Consider the following 24,262-nt stretch of genomic DNA (forward strand, 5'->3'; position numbering starts at 1 on the left):
GATGGATAATTCAACAATTATATATAATAATTCAACAATTTATTAATTTATTAATCTCAAATTAAAGAGAAAAGCGAACGTTTTCTTGGACCTTTATCAATCAACGCAAATGAACTTACGTCGATATCATATATATGTAATCGGAGAATAACGGAAAATTCAAAATCAATATAGAGTATAGTCGAATAAAAAATAAATTAATAAATTCGTTTGCGCTTTACATACAGCGCTGGCTCCTATTGCCATTTTCTATTTTCATTTTAGTATAAATTTATTGAAAACATTTAGCAAAAATCCATCTAATAAAATATAACCTTTCCCTATTTGACAAACGCGCGGGAAGCGACCGCGGTCAATATTTTATCTTTAACTAGGCTAGATTGCTAACAGCGAAGGAGGCTATTTTGAGAAGTAGTACGAGATTAAGTCGATCCCGCCAAATGATACGACCTCTCAAAGCGGACAAACGCGATGTCGCAGTTGAGCCCGGTGCACCACTTCGACCATGCACAAGATAGATATGACCGGTGGAATAAACATGGAACCGCGCAGAAGCCACTTCATATTTCAGAGCATCCGAGTGGAACTTCTGTAACGGTGGAAGCGCATTAGACAGACTAATCCCGGCGGTATAAGGCCCGCGCTAGTTTCGCGCAATTTTCGTCGTTCCTGCAGCCACCGGCCACTGCTGATTACCTACATCGCACATATCCACTGGTTACGTCCTTTTGCTTATTTTCCTTTAAATAGAGACATTTCGGAATGGATAGCAGAGAGAGGGACAGAGAGATAACATTTGGAAGAGAAGCTCTCTCTAATAAGAATTATGGTCTATGATCAATATCGACCGAGCTCGAATGCTTCTGCGGGAGGCTGCGGAGAAGATAGGGCCGGCTCGATTCATTGATTATCCATTATCGCGAAACGCGCGCGCCGAAAGTAACGAACGTAACGAAACGTGCGAGAGCGCAACTTTTACACGATTTCGCGCAAGATTATGACAGATGTATAACAACATGTGTCATGACAAGAGCGTGACAAATACAAGAGAAACTTATAACAACAAACTTACCGAATTTGGTTTGACTTGGTTATCTAAATCCATTATCTTATAAATAAGTCTTTTTCTTGCCCAATCTATTATATAACTCCCTTTTTCTTTCGGTAATAAATAATACATTCCTTTTATATAAAGAGGAACAACTATGTACACACTTTAAAGACAAACATTTGAGCAAACTAGTCGCATTTCAGACATACCCCATGCAAGGCCTTAACGGTATATTTGTGTGAGGCATTTCTTCCTATAAATTCTCTATCTTACCCTTCTTACCTCTTCTCTCTCTCTCTCTCTCTCTCACTCACTCTCTCTCTCTCTCCTGTCTCCATCTTCTTTCTTCTTCGTGCACCACATTCCCCTAACCTTCGTCCATCTAACCGTCCCTACCGAGTTTCCTCATTGTGGTACCAAGCGACATAACTCAAACTGTCCTTGTGGTACCGACGCCAGAGGCTTGGATTTAGCGCGAGATCTTATCGTTCGGACAACAATAGCGCCGCTGCTTGAGAGAACTGAAATACTTATCGTCCTAACTCGCCTGAAAATTTATAAGATGTTCGCGGACTGAAACGAGAGCCCCGTCTTTGCCTGCGATAATGTGTATCGAATGTCAGAAAATTTTTATCTCTAGCTAAAAGGAAAAGGAATGAAAAATTTCAAAATTTTTCTCCGTGCTTCCACAAAGTACAATGTAAATTTGGCTAGCTAAAAAAAAAAATGTTTGTCGAATATCGTGTAAAAATTATTTAAATGTTATTGGATTATATAAATACATTTGTTTCCGATTAATAAATAGGGATAACAGTAATGCCGTTATACGCTGTAAATGCAATGCAGGAACGACGCGTACTCTTACGAGAGATACGGAAACAGCGGGGGAGGGGGAGGGGGGTAGGCACATTAACGCCACATTTAATGCGGTGCGCTTACGCGTCGCGATTATCGAATTTACGCCTTGAATCGAATATTAGTTTCCGAAAAAATATTGCAGCGACGGAACACCCACTTTCGGCTAAAAGCAATTTTCAGCTTAAAGGCTTCCACCGGCTTTTATAGCGTCGATATATTTTTCCAATAATATCTGTACGCAGAAAACGACTGCCTATGGCTCGAATGCGGCCGGATGGCACGAGAAGAAGGGTCCGCCCGCGGAACGTGTGGAAACGAGATAGAATAGTTTACAATCAAAAATCTAGCAAGCCAAGCAGACTCTTAAGCAACCTCCGTCTCGCGGTTAAAAGTGAAATCCAATTTCCGCTAACCGAGACTTTTTCTTAATATAATAACCAACTTCCGAGCTTCACGGTCATCCCCCGAGCGCGAAAACTCCGATATTCCGCGGAACAAGGACCGCAAATATTCAAAATACGCGATAATCGAATTTCGATGGATAAATTAACTGGCAAGACGCTCGAAACAGGAATTCGCACTAGGATTTAAATCGGGCAAAATGAGGATATTGCAAATTTACTATGAAATATTTCATTCGATGAAAAAAATATACGAAACGATTGCATTTATATTCTGTCGCTTTCAATTTATTCTTGCCAAAATATTTTCCGTATATTTATCAGTTAACTGTAAGTAACATTATATTTTACTTTATAAAAAACTTTATTTACTTTTTCGACGGTATCTGTTTTTCAAGATATACGATTGCAATGTTTAATTAGACACAATCGATGTTTCGTGACTTTGGTGTATTTAACAACCGATCGAAAATCGACTAGGACGGAAATTGACGAGGCAATGATAAGAAAGTGCGATATTATAACATTAAAAGAGCGAAAAATTATTACGCAATTAATTGGAGATTAGGAAACGTTAAAGATTGACGTATCAATTTTAATCCCACTGTGTATTTGTTGAACAAGTATCGGCGAAATGCATGACGGTAAATGCGAAAGAAAAACATGTCTTGATATCGCTGTTAATACAGTTAAACAATCTGTGACAAGAATATTAAGAGCTGAATAATGGTCCTCCCTCAGTTTTCCTCAAAAATTGCAGAATAGCTATCCCGTTCGTTAAAATGGCTTCGTGAATGGCATTATAAAACGACGAAAACCCGGGAGCTATAGAAAACTCACCGGTCTGAAAGAGAACATTAATTTTCATTAACGCCACCATTTAGAAAGTGATCATTTCTCTACATTTATTTCTATTTTTGAAAACATAAAGCTTTGCCTCTCTTGTTCTATAATAGTATTATGAATGTCCTGATAATAAAAAAGATTAAATTATGCGGTTGCATCTCAAAAATTTAATTTAGGCAAACTCGATTTTCGAATTATTTTTAACAAATTATGATATACTGGAACAATTTTGATTCAAAATATATTTGCATTCTATAAATGATTTTGATAAAAACGTCCGAAGGTTGTCCGATAATAAAGATACAGGCGTTGTGTGTTGTTTCATCCATTAGTTGGAATTTGGGAAGCGAATGAAATGGCCGGTGCGATTCAAAATCATTCCAAGTTCGAGATGCAAAATTTTTAGAAACGCGAAAATTACATCAGTCAACGCGATGATCCAAATTACAAATAAGCGAAGCAACAACGCAACATTAACAATATGGAGCGCGAATGCGAGAGAAATAACGTTTATCGACTGATGCAGTAAGCAGAAGAAGTCACGTCCAACTATTATACATATAGAATTTACCTTCTCGCTCTCTCTCTCTCTCTCTCTCTCTCTCTCTCTCTCTCTCTCTCTCTCTCTCTCTCTCTCTCTCTCTCTCTCTCTCTCTCTCTCTCTCTCTCTCTCTCTCTGTCTCCGTATCAAGATCGCGTGCCGATTTCACGAAGAAAGTAAATTCGAAGCTTATGATATTGGCATATAGTTGAATGCACATGAGCCGGCAAAACGAATCGTAATACGAACGTGTCGACGCCTTATGTAATAACGGAGAAAGTAATAGGACTTTCCCGGCCGTTCGCAATATTATATCGGTTCTCTTCGCCTATACGATACTCGAATAAAAATAAGGCGCAGTTATCCACGGAGTTTTCGCGCCGTCCCGTGTGAGTAATATCTGCAAATAGCAATGATAATAGAGTCGAACGATATTGTTTTTACGATCATCGTTCTGCGAGTGCTTTCGTTCGAAATTATTCACTTATCATTGATTACTCGGGCACGATAACTTCGAAATACATTTAAGCAGAGCGCCGCCGCGATTTCATTGTAGCTACCGAAGAACGGTTTAGACAACAGAAATCGAATTTGTCACTCGTGATGATTAAAACGAAAAAAAATCCACGGTTAACTCTCTCATGCCGCTCTATAAATATTCAAATTACTAATAACTCGATCTTCGTTCCTTCGCTGCCTGAACGTTTATAAACCTCTACGAGGTTTACCCTCGTCTCTCGATACACTTTTGTTTGCAAATGCCGCAAATTCAATTTAAGAGAATCATTTACGTCAACGAATAAAGTTCGCGATGTTATAACTTGTAGAACAAGACGTTAAACTATTTTGGATTTTGCTCTCATCTTAAAAAATTTCGCGCGGAATTTAAAATATACTTCCGATAATGATCATTAATCGAGCACGAAAAACGTGCAATTTTAACACATCATCGAACGTGTGCCGCGCCTTCGACGTGTGCAAAGTTTGCCTCCGGAAATTGATCCAACCGCTTAACACGACACGTCGTTTTCCTTCGTACGTTAATAAAGGAACGCAGTGTTATTAAACGTTAATTAGAACGAGTAACTCCAAATATTCGCGTACGAACGTACTATGTAAAAGGATCTGCTCCTTTTTACGATGAGTAGTAAATTTACGCGTAGCAGCCTCGGGGCCACGGTCGACTTAATACAATTAGTAACGTTTCAGGAAGATTACAGAGGAGTTAACAGGTCCAGCACGATACGGGGGCGCGTTTTAAATAACGATTAGAATGAACTATTACGCGCTTATCGCGAGTTACATAATGTTCCGTTAGTAACGATCATAAGTTGCATGCAGGAAACCGATAGAATCCCAGAGGCGATGGCGTGACCATACCGCGTTATATTACCGGGTGCCACACGTGCGCCCATATGTGCAAATCAACGTGTATATACCCACATACATATGCATATACACGCACGTACACATGACACGGCAAGTTTCGCGGTTGCTCAGTGAGCTTCGTACCCCGCTTTCTACAGATGGGCTTTATGCGCGAATTTCGTTTGCGCGAAAACACGCTTGCGGGGCTGAAAGATTTTGCCTACTCGCGAATAATCTTCGCGCGATGCTTGAAAGCGCTGTAAAGAGAGCGAATGCGCATTGCGATTTAACAGAATGGGATATAAAGTTTCCTGTAGCTGCGTGAAACAAGGATCTGTCGCCGCTGAATATTACGTTACATAAAATTATGCTATTACATTATTGCTGCTATTTTATATATATGTGATGTAAGTTAAAATATGCATCAATAGAGATTATAACCGATAAAATGAGTATCTAGTAATTGTGTGATTAAGATACCTACGAAAAAAAAAATGTATTTTCTAGAACAATCGATATAACTACGAAGAGAGAAGATTAACGGGTAAATTAATATTAATTAACGGAGGAATAAAATTTTATTATTAAATACCAATCGATGATTCAACGGCTGTGATTTTATATCGAATATCGAAGAATACCGGTGCAACAACGGTGCAGTGTCTCGGGAACGCGATTCCGTGACGGAAAATCTCTCCCGTTCGGAAGGCAGGTCAAATAATCTGTATCGAGCGTTCGCGCGTCTGCGACTCCCCTTCAACGATCTTGAATTAATATTCGTTGGCTTATTTCATTTCGCGCCGATCGAAATGTTGCGTTCTCGAAATTCTCAGCAAATCGTCCTCGCGCTATTCCCCGCTCACGATCCCTTTTTCTCTATCCCCTTCCTCCTTCTTTTCAGTCGTCGTACACCCTTGCCCCGCACTCACTGGTTTTCTCATATTATTCCCGGCGATGGCAACGGTCCCCCTACCCGTTATTCACATTCTGAAAGCCATTCTATACATATACATATTCTATATATATATATACAGCTCGTGCTACGCTATTGGCGGGATAATTAGTAAAAATATGTGCGGCATCGACGTCACGACAATAATTGCGAAATGTATGGCGCTAAATTACAGAATACAATCCTCCTCGTGTTCTCTCTTGCGATGAAAAAGTATTTATATAATACATTATATTTAGCATATATAGTTGCGCGGAAGCAGTAGATGCGGAGAATCTGAGTCGCCGAGAGTATTCGAAGAAGGTAAACTACCGTTATTGCTCGTTATTTCTTTCCATTCTTCTGCAGTCTGGTTAGCTATACCGGCGATTGACCTTACCCTAATGTATTATTAGATATCTCCTTATATACGCGAACTCTTTCGTCTCTCGTCGATTAAAGGGTTCTCTTGCAATCACGTTTCTGCAATTTTCCACCGTATGTACGCGTCATTTTCTCCTATACGAACACGCCATTCGATCGTTATGCAATTTTTGCTTCGCTACTTACTTATTTGACAAACATTCAAGCAAATATTATGTGAGATTTGCTTGAAAACGCGATATAAAATATCTACTTTGTAACTGTTTAAATGTAAATCAATAAAACATTCGCGTAGCATTCTTCTTCGTCGAGAAAGATTTGTTTCAAATTTTGTCTTTTGATAAATAATCGAAACATCGAAGCTTTCGTCTTTTCTACAACAATGAAAATTCGTTTGAGAAGAGGATGTTTCAAGCTTAAACCGCCGTGTAGCGGCCATTAAAGTAATCTACTTATTTAATACTTCGCGGACTCGGTGCACCATTAATTTCGCTAATTTCCGCAGCCATTATGCATGTAACACGTGCAAGCTTATAATGAGCTAAGCTTCGAACAGTATTAACGAGGAGACGCCCTTTTATCGATTACTACTCTCGCCGCTGATGTTCCTCGTCCGCTTCACGATCGCTTAGAATAAGAACGCCCTCCATCAATATCTCAGCCGGTCGACGCAATTCGTTTCCAAGATGCTCATTAGGCTACGGGTAAACTAATGATCTGATTGTCGCAAATAAATTGCAGATGAATACTTTTTTATATATTTTTTTAAATTTCATTATTCGATAGATGCGGAAAAGCAAAAATTAGCAAATATAATGTTCGATTTTCGGCGTTTCATATTTGACAGAATGTAATTTTAACTTCAATTGATTCAAAGAAGTCTCTGTTTAATATAAACCAAGATAATGTTGCCTACTATCGATCTCGGGCCGTATTTCACATCCAAGGCGAAAAATAATTATTTGATATTCGTATTACACGACCGTCTACTTCCCTAGCAATGACGGCAAAGTTACATCCGAAACAAAGCGGTACGGTTTCTTTTCGGACTGTAGTCCGCTTAAATTTTCATGCGCGGAAAATCGCGCCGAGACGATTTCAAGTATGCATAGGTTAATCAAAAAGCCGAGTACGGGGGGGCATGGAGTAAGGAAAGACCGCGGCGTAGGCGCGTTCGATTCCCGACTAAGGCCCGCCAGGGATTCGAGGAGGCCGAAACTGCCTGTTTGCCGGGATACGATCCTTACCAAGCAGTCCGCCACCGGAATTTAGCATCGTCGGTTGCACGGCCGTTGGCGTGTAGAGGTTAAAATATAATGGCAACGTGTATGGCGCGTAGCGAGGGCAGAGCTATGCATAGCAGATTATTTCGCCGTCTCGGCGAAATAAGGTATCGGCACGCTTCTCCGCAACATCGGCAACCGGAACCACGGGCGACAAGCTTTTCCCGTGAGAACCTCTTTAACGTTACCGTCAACGCGACTCGGGAGTAGTCTACTTCCCTCTTTTAATGAATATTTACGGAGGACACATCGGAGAATTTTCGCGACTCGCTACGACTCGCTCAACGCGTTAGACATCTCTATGCAAATAGACTCCGGCGTGCTGACATTATAGAAAGAGCTGCATCTTTGTAAGCAAAAGATAAATATGCGCCAAAATCCCTTTCTCGCATATATATGTATATTAATTTAACGATCAAGTCTGTTACTATTACATCTATTTATATTTTTCTTATCAAATGTATAAAAAGTATTAAGCATTTGGAAATCAATTTTAAATTTACATAAATGCACGAAATATAACTCCATATATTTTAATATTTTAATTCATTTTATGTGTGTTCATATATATATATATATCATGCATTTGCGGTTAATAAAAAATTTAATTTAAAATATGATCTCTTAAAAAAAAAAAAAAAAAAAAAAAAAAACCAACTGATTAGTTTAAGCCATTATTTCAAATGGCTTTGCGAGCAAAATGCAGACGTAAATTTTCATGTACAAGTGACGAGAGATGCGCGCTTTATAGGCTTTAGCCATGTGCCCTAATTTTCACGTAGATACGTGTTAACATCGCTGGCTCAGCTTACGAGCTACATTCAATCTCCTGGTTCTTTCGCAGCTGATCTCGTATAGCAGATCTAGTTTCTAGAAACTTTGCATATTGTAGAGAGTTACGTTAATATTAACGATTTTGTGATGACCCTTCTCATCCTCTGCGAGAGTTATGAATTAGTTTGAATTGAACGTACGCTTATATGTATATTATGAAGCCGTATTGTATAATAGTCATATTGTATATTATGTAATTTCGTATATATGTATATAGCATAGTAAAAATTACAAAATTTAATTAAATATGCGCAAATCTTTTATTAGAACAAAAGATATCTTCGACTAATCTTTCGAGGATATAGCGTCGTAAAATATTATTATAAATCACAATATTAAATCGGAAAATATTAAGGAAACATTAATGCAAGAAATAGCGCCAAGAGAAGTTGGCATATTTCTGTGCGTATAGTGCAATTTTGTCAAAACAGTCGCTATTGCAATTCGCAATTGTCGGAGCGTGTGCGCGCATTTAAATTTACAAATTAATCGAGAATATGGCGCGGGACAGATATCTCCGCACACGCGAAACATTCAGTATCGAGTTACCAAATGTTTGCGCGACGCGTTGTCATCGAAAGACACCATCGTACTATTGCATAACTCTGTCTAGACGGTGACGGGTAAACGCTGAGGCTGCTTCGTAGACCGCGATTACCAATTTAAGGAGCTCTTCTTCCCTCATACGTATGGATTTATTCTCTTGAAATATATTGGCATGCAAATTCGCCTCTCGCGCGAACCAGATACACGTGTGTTACATATGCGCGTATCCATCGCGCTGCCGCGGGAATACGACGACGTAACAGCGCGCAGCGAGTTACGACCGTGTAAGATTTTATCCCCTTGACGCTCGACGTCGCGTTTATCTTGCCTTGGATACGCACAATCGATTACGAACATTACGATCGAAGCTTTTGTTGAACTATATACGTTGTATTTAAAATGCCGTACAATATATTATCATAAAAAGTTTGTCTCGTGGAAATTTTTATTTGCGCGACAACGTATTTCCAATGTGCGCAAAATATTTTCTCGAATGCTGGTAATGAGAATTTTGAAATGAAACGATAAAAACAAAATTGGTTTTCGCTTAGATTTTCACTCCTTTTATCTGTAATGTATTTGCAGATTTTAGGACTGCGGGGTCGACGACACGTTCGTCCGTTCGTAATAAAATAAAAGGGGGAAGACTGGGATGTGTCGGCCAGAGGGGTGACATGTCCCCTAGGCAGACTACCAAGAGAGAAATATTCCCTGCTTTCACGCTCTAACGATATAATAAATCCCGTGATGTTCACATTGCATCCGCCAAGTGCTCCTTTAATTTGCGAACCACGTTTAACTTTGTAGCGAAAGTAATGGCTTCACTTTGATTGTCATTCGTATCTCATTGAAAATATAATTCGGTATTTATCTGCGCGCATGATAATGTTGTTCTCAATAATTCGTCTATCTATATACTTGGAAAGTAACGGGTAATCTAAAGAAATGTGAAATTACGTGTACGCACGTACAGGCATAGAGAATTCAATTTCTCTCAATTTCCGAAATATGTATCCGGTTACTGTTGTCCTACCGTAACGTTTCGAAACTCGGCACGTTCTCCCGGTTATGGTGTATTTTGCCTTGTGTATTGTTCATACAAGGAGTCCGCGCAGAGAAACTGTATATCGCCAACTATAACATAAATATTGTTTCACGTACCTCTACGTAACGACGGCGGAGCGAGCGATTTCGCGCAGCGAATCGTTATCGCGTATATTCTGTCAGCGCCGTCGCGCTGTCATCATCGCCGTCGCCTTCGTCGTCGCATCGCCTATACCACGCGTTGCGTCGAGATACTCGGGCTAGGAAGTCGCGTCAAGTTCGCTAATGGGATTTACATCTTCAGGCAGCCGGCGCGATCCATGACGCATCTACGAGACACGGAACGACGACATCTGCCCCAACCGTTTGACAAACTGGATAATAATAATTATCGCGCTAACCCCCTGTGCTCTTACCCCCCTCTTCCTGTTATTTCAAGAAACGCGCGAATCGCAGTTTATCGCGCGCGCGAAACTAGCATGTCGGACAACTTTCGTACAAATTCAAGATTGCTCCTCGAGGCGTACGTTGCCACGATCGAGTACTAGAAAAGATGCTAATTAATTTGCGCCGTTTCTGATCAAAATACGAGATAACGCGTACGCACGTATAGATAAACGATATTGTGATTTCTCCTTCGATATTTGTGGCGTTAAACAAATGTTAAAGTTTTAGAAAAAAAAAGCATAATTTTATTAAGTAATTAAAGCGGCGAATTTTGTTTCTAATTTGCGATAGAAACTATATTATTAAACGTGCTTATTAACTATAAATTTTTCTAATAATACTTTTAAAGATTTCTTCTCTGCTGATACTGATAATTACGGGGAGAAGTTTAGGCAATCGAAACAAGAATCCACCAATAATTCTCTGGGATTATATTTAATCTTTGTTGATTTCTTGGTAGGGAAAAGTCCTTTAATTCCATAATACCTCTAATTCCGTAATACTTTCTCAGCATTTTATTGCCTAACTATGAACGTTAACTAAACTCCAATGAACCGATAAGTAATCGATGCAACGTATCCAAAAGTACATTTAGAGAGACAATCGTAAGAGAAAAAAATTAATTTTGTTATCTATAAAACGAGGAAGTTTCAGTTTTAAATATCTTTTTTTCGATACGACAGAAAATAATATAAATAAAATCCACAGAGATATACATCGATGTGAAAAGTTTAAGGATAATGTCAACATTTTCACGAATGCGCAAACATTTCCGCGTTATCGCATAGTATATAATTCCTTAACTACATATATTCGGATATTTAACAATCGCTCGCAGAAGCTCCGTCTAGACGAACCTCTTTTTGCCGTGCGTAATCGCCACCAAAACCCTATAAAACTCAAGAGACGACAATCTCGCCTTTTGCTTCTTTCCTGCGCGAAGGATTAACTCTGTCCGTCCGATCCGCATGAGCTCTCTCTCCTCCGCATACAGTCTAGTAGGATGTACGGCCAGCGAAGGAAAAACAATACATAGCGAAGAAGGAAGGTAGATTAGGGAAAGAATCAGAGAAATAAGAACGTACGAAAGGAAGAGGTATATGTAGAAAGGATAGAGTCGGATAAGAAATTCTGAGAGAAAGAGAAAGGGTGGTTACCAGGAAAACGAACGAATTCACGTTTTCCGTCGTATGTGCGTCGCCGCGGTAAGGTATATATTCATCCAGCCTTTCCCCTCCCTCTTCCCCTGGAGAGCTGTTCGTGGCAACCCCCCTTTTTCCTTTTCCACTTACAGAGCATATAATTCCCCCTACGCCCGTGCATCATACACTCACTTATTTTTGCGCTACAATGAACCAGGCGGACGTGACGGTGGGTTAAGCTCGGGGGCGGTTAGCGGCGGTATCACGAAGAGAAAGAGAGAAGCGAGATATTAGAGATGAATAGAGCGAGAAAGAAAGGGGCAAGAGAGGAAAACGCAACCCTACGCCCGGATAAATTATTACTTTCGTCCTTCGTGAAGCAATATCTGTGCTAATAGGAAATCACGAAGGGCTTCTGGGCCTTCCCGCCTTGCGCGCCCTATCCTTCTCTTCGCAGGTTCCCTTCGCAACGAAAGCAGCCAACCAGCCAGCCAGACAGCCAGTCAGCCAGCCAGCTAGCTAGCTAGCTGGCGACGGCGACAACGAAGTGCGACGAACGACGGTCGCTATTCTTTTCATTGCGGCAGTAAAAAGGAGGTGAGAGATTACGATCGTCGTGCTAAGTGCGACGGCTTCTATTCATGATGGCTTCGCGGTGCGTCAGCTCGCGACAGGTGGGGAAGGTCGATACGGCAATAAACGTGGATCGCGTTAAGAGAGACGAAATACTATCATAATTTGCCAATGTAAGAGTATTATTAAATTCGCATTCTTTCGATAAGTGCCCCTTCCACACATCATATTGTGTATATATCAGAATTATAAAATTTAGAAAATCGAAACAAACTTTTCTTTCGAGTTTCATATTTTGGAATTTCTAAATATTATTTTAGAGAGGATAATTCGTATTTAGTATGAATATATTCTGTAACTGTAATAAAGTAACAAATAAATAACAAGTCATATAATCATGCCTGGGTGAATAAATTTTGAATAATACTTAAAGGCATCTCATGTAACTCAATTAAGACTAAAAATATTCATGCAATCCGCTGCAATCTAAAAAGAATTCTTTTATAAATTTTAATAAAAATATTTATAATATTTGTGTTTGTTCGCTTTTTCACATATATTAATGGATATATTGTCTGATGAAAACCTAAAAGCAATAAATTTACATCGAAGAATTTGCGCGTATTTTATCAATAGTACAATATATTCAATTTAGTATTATATATATATATATATATCTTCATAGATATATCTCTTCTTCATACTCATTATTTTTCTTGTAAAATTCAAATTACATTTTGTACTTTCGTCAATATTGTCAGATGAATAACGTTTACATCTGCGAAATTTCATTATGCAGCGCCTTTCCGGATGATATCGCATAAAGCCATATTTGAAAATAAAAGTTTTTATTATTGCCAATAAAATAGCGTGAAAGGAAATTGAATTACTTTATTCGAAATTTAATAAATAGACTATAGATTTCATTATCCAGGCGCGACTTACGACTCAAGATGTTGCATGGAGAGAGAGAGAGAGAGAGAGAGAGAGAGAGAGAGAGAGAGAGAAAGATCTCCCCAATAAATTAAAATCGCTATGATTATTGAATTAACGGAACCCTCTCGATACGATAAACATGTAATAAAACAACATGTCGTATCGTGTAATGAAAGGCTGAATAAAAGGATTTAACGTTTTTATTATCGGCAGATCTTATAAATTTTCTTTTTTTACAAATTTTCTTCAATGGAATATTATATGTATTATATGTATTATACATATAAATAAGTTACATATTTTCAACTTGATCTTGAAATATTTTGTATAATGGCAAGTATATAAAATATATTTTTCATATTGTAGAATGAGTTTTTCCACATAAACAAATTGTTAATGGTATTTTCAATCTGAATTAGATATTACGAGATGCCATTAAGTATTATTTAAAATTCATTTATCCAAGCATGATAATACAATTCATTACCTATTCGTTACCGGCTTAAGAAACATTCGCATTTTAATACAATCATTCATAAAATACGATCATTAAATCTGCTCAATAATGATTTAAAAATTGTTGACGCAAATGCGCTCTCCGTAGATGGGAAAAATTATTCGATTAATTACTCAAATTTATCGGTTATAAGTCGTTATTTCTCTTCGTTTAAAAAAATAATGAGAAATGAATACATATTAATGATTTGCTGCAACATTATTTCGATTTGAAAATGTTATTTTCCAGGAGTAACGTAAAAAGCTAAATTCTTTGACAAAAAATTGATAGTAAGGCACAAAACGATCGCCATCGACGACAAACTGCGAGACGTCGAAATAATTTCCAAACTAAAATCACTGAATGTGCGTCAGCTGGCTACTTGACGAGTAACGAATCACTGCCTGCCCGCGCCGTCACGAAGCAGTTTTTCCATTCGTGTGCCCGCAGGAAACGGCAGAAAGGGTAGAGATAACTAGTTGCGCTTGTATACTTTACGAACAAAAAAGATGATAAAGCCAGAGCGAGGAGTGAGAGAGAGAGAGAGAGAGAGAGAGAGAGAGAGAGAGAGAGAGAGACGAAACGAGATCCTCGCCTCCTCTCACTGTAACTCTTTCCCGTTTTAAATCTAAAGTATATTAAAAATAATTGCCTCGGGTCTATCAGATCTCTTTCTCGCTTGGTATTATAAAAGTATTTATTTACCAAAAGAACGAGGCTCATGTTTATTTTCTCGCAGATTATTGTTTGATATAAAATTCCGTTGTCGCATTCTGATGTTGACGCTATTTCGTCGCTCATCGTTGTATCACCGATTTCTGTACAATTAAAACCGTAAGATATTTAATATTTGTCATTAATATTCTTCTGTTTATTCTGACAGAAATCAACTTTTGAAAATATAATTGACAAATATCTGAGTAAATCTTTTTTTTTTTTCCAGTATTGCAAATTTAATTGTAACAGATCGTCACGACAGACGGCAATACCACTTGTATGCAAAAATCCACGAAATTGCTCGAATTCTTATCGCGATAGGAATCTCAAATTTGTCGCCAGGTTAAGTCAATCCGTGCGTAAACTCCCGAGTATTGAATGCCCGGGATAGAATATAGACGCGATAGGGTTTTGTGCGAACGTGTAACGCCTAAAGTTAGAACGCAGATACAATCATGAATAAACGGACGCGCTTGACTGCAAACGGCATAAACGCAATCACCGTTTACGATATCAGATTATACGGCTGTTTCATGACTAGGAAGTAACGCGTTACTTGTAATGTCATTATCGTTTTTATCGTTACCGTTACAATTTTTCCGCTAATTGTAACAGTAATGGTGTTGCCAGGATTAAATTTGAAAGTGATTTTTATATGCTAATAATTCGTAGATATATTATTCGCAATTAAAATACATAAATACAAGTACAGTTATTTAAATATTGTAAAAAAAGCTTGAAATAACACTGACGCGAGATAATTAATTCAATTTTATGCAATAAATATAATAGATAGCACAAGCGGGTCGAATTGCTTTTATGCATATCGAATGACGAAAAGAGAAAGAAGCATATCGCACATACAACAGAAGCCGGATAAAGCAAGCTGCTATCGTGCATATGCATTCGTGAGAACTCTTTTGCGATTATACAATGAATCGAAGCGGTTAGGTAATAAAACGGGGAAAACCTTAAGGATGCATATCGATCCGAGTGCTCTATTCAAAGATACGAGGTACGCACAGATTTAAAAAAGGTTTCGAAATAAATTGAAAACGAAATACATGCTATTCTCGCAACTCGTATTTTTTTCTTTAAAAATTCGATGCATATTTAAATACAAGAATTTTTATTAAGTTTTTTATATTGCGTTTAATGTCGAGAATTTTTATAAAGTTTCTTTTATACATAATCGGGAAATAAAATTATTGCGAATAACACTATGCCATAAACTTCGAAAATTGTGTTCTCACGGATGTAAATAATATATCAGTGCGTTGTGTATATTTTGCATATATAGAGCCCGCCGCTTTCTAATCCCGAAAGTTCCCGAGAACATAATTTTGAAACGCCAAAAAGCGAGCTGCGCGTAAACGGGTTATCTTTCGAATTACATTCAACGTTAAACATATCATGCGGCTCGCTAGATGAAGGAGAATATATGAACTGAAGAGGAGAAGGACGTAACCCAAGGTATAGGAGAGGGTAGATCGAAAATTCGAGGGAGAGAAAGCAAATTTCGAGATTGGAGGAGCGGTTGCTAACGCCGTAACGGAGGGTAGCTTCTATGATTAATATGAGAACGTCGCCAGGATCAGGACGATTTGCGTAACATCGGACGAAATTGATCTGGCAGCTCTCGGATACTACTCGTAACATTACTCGTCTTCCCCAGGAAACGTTAACTGTTCGCTGATATCGCAATTTCGTCAAGTCTTTCCAATATTTCGATAATTAATCGTTGCGATTCCGCTCTCATGTAATAGTAAAATATCATAAAAAAATTATATCATAAAATAATGATATAATCCCTTATATGAGATATTTTCATAAATTTTAGTAACAGATATGAATAAAATAAATTTTTTTATGTAAATTATCGATTTAAATGTGATATTAATAAAATTACTAATGTAAATTAAATGCTTATAAAATGATATATCATACAATATACTAATATAATACTAATATATATAATACTAATACTAATATATATTATACGATATAATATTTACCATAATAATGTAAAAAATTTTATTGATTCATTACATGCACATTTATGCAATTTATAATAAGCACTTATAACGCAAAAAAAAAGAGTACGTTTATGTATTATAATAAATATGATAATTGATTACCACCGGTACAGATTGTATACGATTGATTATGGAAACGACAGCTCTACAAAATACCTACGCAAGCTGAAAGTAGATTCTAAGAAGACAATATTGATACTAAATAGCAGAAAAACAAATAGCAGAAAAAGACAATTAATTTAGATTTTCAGCAATAATGCGCTTTGTTCTATCGTTGTTCTGCGTAAATACCACCGCTGTAATCTATTCAAATATTTCGACGAAAACGTTTCCATGGATCCACGGAAATTGCGTTATTGTTGCCTGTCGGCGATTTTGGCACACGCATATACGCACGCACATGTTAACGGGATTTATCGTATTCACTGTATCTATATTAGAATTTAACAATCTCGATACAAAAATAGATGGAAAAAATATCTCGCGTGAATTGTTGTGAAAGTATCATAAAAATGCAAAGTGCAATGGCTATTATTTCTTTTTATCAGATTTACATCACACAAAGAAATTTTTTTAAATTAAAATACAAAAACTATAAAAAATTATAAACTCAAACGAGTTTGATCGTTATAATAAAAATCTATACTATTTTAAATAAATAAGAGGGTTAAAATAAAAAAAATATCAATTTAAATAAAAACATTTACGGCGTTAAATAAATTCTAACTAAAAAATTAGAAAATATACCAAAAAAGAAAAAAGATTGAAATCTTTTTTTCAAACATATATATTAGCGAAGCGAGAAATAACAATAAGGGCATATATATATATATACACGTGCCTTAAAGATGATTAAGTAGATTGCGTTAATTCGCGGTAACCCATCGATAACGGTGTAAAGGAGCCTACAAACTTGTTGCGTATCCAACTTTTAAACGCGCAACCTGTTTACAATATCATCATTTTTGCCGATCAACTATTCGTCATTTTGTATGGCATTTTGAACGATTGTACGTTCGACACACGATGCATTTTGAACGAACGAGATACAATAATCGCTCAATGCTACCGATGCTCAATCGCTCACGGGATTCGATCTCGACAAGAAAAATGCGCATAAAACACGGTACAATCCGACACTCGTATGAACTATAGAAAGTACGCTTGAGGATACTGCTTGGTTATAAAATAACTAGGCAAATAGCGAGGCAAAGAGAAAACAAATAATAGCCGGCACAATTGTTGTCATATTTTTGAATTTGATATATAGAATGAAAATAGTTAATCATCATCTTATGTTAGTTTAATACACCTCGCTATCAATGCGAGATTTTGCAGCTATGCATAATATAATATAATACTCGTTGCCTGAGACTTTTCTCAAGATTCTTGACACTACACTTCATTTCATTTGCAGATGAAATTTACTCTCATTAATTTAAAATCACAGCTCGTATATGATATTATACACGAACGAATGGCGTGAAATTTAAACTAGCTTCCATGTTAATCGAGACAGTACTAAGAATAAGAAAAATTAAAAATACGAAAACATGGTATATATGGTAATATGTTTTTGTTATCTAATTAAAAATTATCCGGATAATGTTATGTTTAATATCATTTTAATTACAAAAATTTCATTACACGAGCTATTAAAATTGCTTGCAAAGAAAAGATAAAATATAAAATGAATATTCTCTCTCTCTCTAATTTATTATGAAACAAAATGAGTTATTCATAAATACTATATCGCTATATAAGTAATCAATAATCGATTGGCAGATAAGTAACAATAATTAGGCCTCAAAGTTTTCACTCTTGCTCGAGAAACAAAAAAAACTTAAGGGGATATTTTTGTCATATAAGAGGTAAAAATGTTTATCATAAGTGATTTACTGAAAACATATGTTTAGAAATCTTTTATAGCTTCGCAAACTTCTGATATTCTCGCACAAATCCTTCGTCTCAATTATTTTAAATCGCAACATGTTGTAATGTGATTATTAAATCCTACGAACTTTGTATAATATAAAAATTATTGCTCGTGTTTTAACTTGTTATGAAAATATGAGCCTAAAAGAATAATCATTGGGGCAAAGTCTTTTTAGCACGGTCATGTTGCCATACCAGCAATGAGATGTTCATTCGGGATGTTTTCTCCGTTCTTCTCTTGTTAGACAGCGTAGTTGATGAAACGCGATTCCCTCCGGCGGAAATAAAAATACCTAAGGACGTAACTGCGTCCGGAACCCAAACTTTCCAAGTCGTTACAACGAGCATTCCTTAATAGGAAACTTGGAGAAGGCGATGCCTTGCCTGTGATTAAACTTCAAATTTTTGTTTGCCCTTTTTTTACATTGTTATTTTTCTTGGATAATTTTTGCGCATAACTCCAGCACCAATGTATATATGAATAAATCTCCTCTTTTTTTACACAGCGAGAGATGTATTAGAAATTCTAAGGATTGTGACGTTGTTATAATCTAACAAGTTAAAATATCAAATTGCTAAAGCACAAGTAAAATGATAGATTAATCCTTGAATTTTAATATATCATACAAAAATTGTGGGATACTATAAGGAATTTTCCAAGGCTCGCAAGAATGAACAAAAATTGCTTTAAATCATAAGACTGTAAAAGTTGCAAAAGCATTAAAACGTTACGTTAACATGGTGCATGCGACACAATCGAGCGATCGTATCCACAATTCTATTTTTATATGTTATATTCTATTATATATATTAAACCGAATATCGATTTATTCAATAATGTAATGCACTTCTTCCCTCCCCCCCCTCTCTCTCTGTCTCTCTCTATACATGGTATCTGGATCAAGGATTTTAATCTAAAGTTCAAAAATCAATGATGCTTATCGATATATGATTCGCGCAGCTGACACCACAACCCCGGTCACAACGTGGAAATGAAAAAATGCGTAAAACCGCGGTATTAAGAGATCGCGACTTTTTGCGAGCTGCATTACGTTTAACAGCGAGTGCGAAATGTAAAAACACGCGTGCTTTCCCCTGACCGTCGACAACCCTATCGCCCTACACCCCACGGCAATGGCATTCTTGCGGTAATATGTGTGAAATTGCGAGGGCGCATTTTTAGCTGCACATTTTGAGATTGCATTCCGAGAATAGTCTCAAATTTTTGCCTCGTCCACGAGCCCCGCGGGAGCAATTTTATCTTGCCGGGACTCGTACCCGCGTGGTTACGTACTTAGCGGCACGAATTTTGTAGAGAAATTCTATGTTTGCGCCATGCAATGAGAACTTCGGTAATGAAGAGTAGGCTGTGTCGGGTTCATATCATATGTAATGTGCATATGTGTATTTTTTTTATTTTTATTTTATTTTTTTTATTTTTTATTGAAGTGCACATGATTGTTCTTTTCGAAGAAAACTCGTACTTAATATTTTTGTACAAGGAATTTTGGCAGATATATCGCATAAAGTAGCATATAATACAAATATTATAATGAAAGAAGTTTTAATATATCCTAAAATGGGGTTATCGGTTCACGTTTAAAACGGTACCAAACAATTATTTTGCAACGCAGCAATATGCTCGGAAAACTCACTCGCAGGTTCAATGACTATCGACGATCATTACACCGGATCGAACTCGCGCACCACCGACAAATTCCCTCGCAAAACACTTGACTTCATGGTAGAGCGTGGCAAATCGAAACTCGACAAATTCGTAAATTATTATTCGCGGAAGGGTCTTTCTGCCTTTTACGTTGCACGTCAATGTGGTATGAATGCATGTGTATGTACGTATGCGCGTACTGCAGTTTAAAATGCGCGCAACTCGGGTACGAACGTTTCAATGGCGCTCGTGCAGCAAATGTGTCAGCATATAAAAGGCCGACGATTGCAATCGAGGATCGCGAACCTTTATGCAACATTTACAATTATTCAACGCGTATGTTCGAATGGAGCAAACGCGCAATAATGTGTGTTCATTCAATCCCCGCTAGCTGTATAAATATGTACCAATTACCATTAAAACATAGCCATTATAGCTCATTATAAAGCAAAAAGACAAAATTATGATTACAAAATTTTTAAAATGCACAATATTTGCGGAACAATAAAATTGCTATAATAAAAATATAATTTAGATTTTAGGTAAATAACATTATTTTATTTATCCAAAATTGAGTACATCTATTTTTTGGCAATTATTCTCATTTATTTTATTCGTTATCAATTATAAATAGAAGTGTAAAATAAAAGTTCTTACAAGCAGTAAATGTGTAACATGTGTAACATAAAATTTCAATTGCTCACGAGTCAACATTACTGCTATACTAATGTGAAGCTTCGTTCTTAATCACCATCAGGAGTTTAAATATCCTCTTTAAATATCCTCGATGGTACCGTAGTCTCAGTTGCCACAATACGCGCCATCACCAGTATTTTTACAACACGGCGAAGGTATGTCTACCACGAACATTTCGTCGGCGGAGCGAACAAGGCAAGCGGATAAAAAAAAAGAAAGAAAGTAAAAAACCGACGGTCGAGAGGAATTGGTGCGCGTGGAACGACCCTTTGGCAACGACGGTGACCGGGCCTCATGTGACTACGCCACGGTTAGAAGGTTTGACCCCGCCGACGGCATGGTAATTTGTGCCGCGACAATCGCACCCACGGGAGCCCTTCGACCCATACCAACGCGCATAGCTACATAGATACGCACAACAAATACAAATATGTATGCGTGTGCGGACACGATACAGATAGAAAAAGACGATAGGAGAAAAAAACGATCGCGAAATGAAAGCGGAAAGGGAAAGCACTCCATTAGAAGCGATGTGCGTTGTGGTTTTAATTTGTATTCTTATATAACGCTGAGTTTAGGCTAAATCTTAAGGGAGACTAAAGTAAACGAATAGGACACCGTCTCATTAATCTAGCAATAAGCACATTGCTGCAAGTATTCTATGATGCAAGCATTTTTGCAAGAATAAAATAACGGACAAAAGAATAAATGAAAAAAAAAGAAAGAAGAGAGAGAGAGAGAGAGAGAGAGAGAGAGAGAGAGAGAGAGAGAGAGAGAGATTCTGAGAGTATTTTTCTCTGGCAAAAATCATTTCTCCCATCTCGAGCAGTATCACCGGCACGAAAAACCGTATCCATTCTTTATCGTCATCTTTCCTGGCGCACTTTCGCACTTCCCCCACGAGCTATTCCGTCGCGCTAGCGACGCGATAATTGATAATGCCACACACGAAAAGGTCGTATCACACATTGCAACGAGCCGCGAACTGAAACTGCAAGCGTATATTAAAATAAAATGTGCGCATCCTTTCTTTTAATTTCTCTCTTATCCGTTGCACAATATTAGTCATAATTTCAATCATCGCCGCCGATGTTCGCCGACACGAACGTCAAGCGATGTGTTAAACGACGCGGCCGCTGTTATCGGAAGTCGATACCTTCGCTAAGGACTCTCGAGACGCAGCACGGAAATGCGACGATGAAAACGTTGAGTTCGGGAGAGTTTTGAAGGATCCCTTGGCGTCACGGAGCTGCACCCATTTTCGTGCAATACGCTCTCTATACATTTACTTTACATGGCTCTCGATCATCTAGACGTTAAGACCTCGCAACGTGAAAGTGTCAAGTTTCCTCTACAGAACCCTCTTTAGTCGCACCCCATTACCACCCACTTCGACCTTAGTATAATACACTACCGAACAGTTATAGATGAGCCATTATCTCGAGAAAATTTTGCAACATCGCCGCAATGGGCCGAGTTTGACGAGCGTATCGGGCTTCCCAAAAAAAATTTGTTCCCTGAAATTGGCTACTTATTAGAATCCTTCTCAACGAACACAATTATAAAACTTTTATTTTAATAATTAAAAAATTCTAAAGCATTTTTTAAAATTAATCCAATAAATATGATATATTTATCAAAAAGTATTATACCGTACATTATATAAAAAAAATATAGTGTCCTCATTATACATAAGTACCAAAATTAATATGTAATTAGTATTAATTAATATTACGCCAAAGAGTTATAGAAAATATGGATGGTTGTGGCCATACTTTACGCATAGCCATTTGTCTAATTGTAAGGGCAGTTAATTAGCTCACATAACGAGCAATGAAATGTGAAGAAGCTAACAAGAATTATGCGTCCTTTGTCCTTAGATCCTTGCTAATTGGATCGTATAATATAACCGAGCAAGGGGTGATGAATCGAACAGATTTATTTGACACTTTGCATACTATATTGAATAAGACGACAGCTTACATTGTAAGAATGTAAAGATATTGAAAGAATTTAAAGTTCAATTTTTCAACTTTAACTTAGAAAAAATTAGAAAATTGCAATATCAATATTAATTAATACTACTTTAAATTCAATATTTTTCACTGCTTTTGACAAGCAAAGAAAAATAAATAAAAATTTAAATAAAACCAAAATTATTCAAAGAAAGAAGAATAATATGAGATCATATTGAACTTTCATATTTTAAATTCCGAAACTTAAAAAAAAAAAAATCATTATCTTTAATATTTATGAATTCGGAATTATGCTATTATTCAATTTTTAAGCAAATTTTTATATTGTATTAACTGCGCTGTATTATCATGATCAAATTATATATCTAGAGCTGAATGCATTGTCATTCTTAAAATTATTATCGGCGTATTTCGTACTTGCCTGGTACGACTGTAACATGACATAGCCCTTCATTACTAATCCCCTCATACAGACGATATATACACTCAATTGACAGCTTTAAATCGGGACAGTTTTACGGCATTAAAAATGCTCCCTGGTTTCAGTGACTCTTCAATCGGATAGATGAATAATGCCCTTTTTAATCCAAATTCTATTTCTACCATCGCGACAAAACGAAACTATATATACCGTTTTTGCTTCTATGACAAAGAGAATGTCAAATATAATAAGCTTATATAAATCATTTTTCGTGTGTTTCATTAACATATTTCTGATAGATTTCGTTTTTATATAAATATTATGCTCATCAAGCGGATACTTAATATTCAACATTTCTTAAACTATCACAATATGACGACAGAATTGACGCGAATATGCAACATAGTCGCTTTAGCATGAAAATTCCTCGTACAAATATGTGTATATTCACATTGATGCAATTTTACATTGGAATAACAGCGTGAAATCGCTTGTCTTTGGTATCATCTCGAATAAGCACGATAATGACAGAAGTTTTAACGCACTTGCCATAATCGCCTATCCGGGAAACGCTGCTTTGTATAGTGCCTTACAATGTAACTCTTCGCAGCGTGGATGCCCCGCAGCGAGTTAATCTCGGCATTCTCTAATTCCGGATTATTCCCAGCGCTATAACATGCAATGTACGTTCCATGGCATAGCTCCGTGTCGTAACAATATATTATGTAGCCAAATCGTGGCAATATCGTCGATGCGTATACCAAACACACGTCACCGAATATAATCTCTAGCTAGAGATGCGCGCTGGACTCTATGAAAACTCGTCTCTAGTAAAATAGTATATTTCAAGAATAATGTAAATTCGGATCCACATGTTAAGATACATAACCACGATAATATCGCCGTTTCTCGATCCTCGTCGAAGCGAGCTGGCGATACGAGATATAAGGAATGCTCGTCAAATTTCAAGTTTCCGAATTCAGCGCATTACAGTGCATTACAGCGCGGATAAAGCATCAAGAGCATTACAATAGAATAATCCAGGCACATATACGTGATATATTTTAATACATACGCCGTATACTGCGTCGTATTTAATACTACTTCATGCATATGTAATCTGCACTATGTAAT

At 37.1% G+C, this 24,262-nt stretch overlaps 1 protein-coding gene across 6 annotated transcripts in view; it reads left to right on the forward strand.

The window, feature by feature from the left end:
• Window positions 1-24,262, forward strand: part of Ten-a (tenascin accessory) — a 422,894-nt gene that overhangs the window by 172,718 nt on the left and 225,914 nt on the right. The window lies entirely within an intron of this gene.

This window comes from Polyergus mexicanus, unplaced genomic scaffold (assembly GCF_030449975.1).
Source record: "Polyergus mexicanus isolate NDT 795.1 unplaced genomic scaffold, iyPolMexi1.0 SCAF_12, whole genome shotgun sequence".
NCBI classification, from domain to species: domain Eukaryota; kingdom Metazoa; phylum Arthropoda; class Insecta; order Hymenoptera; family Formicidae; genus Polyergus; species Polyergus mexicanus.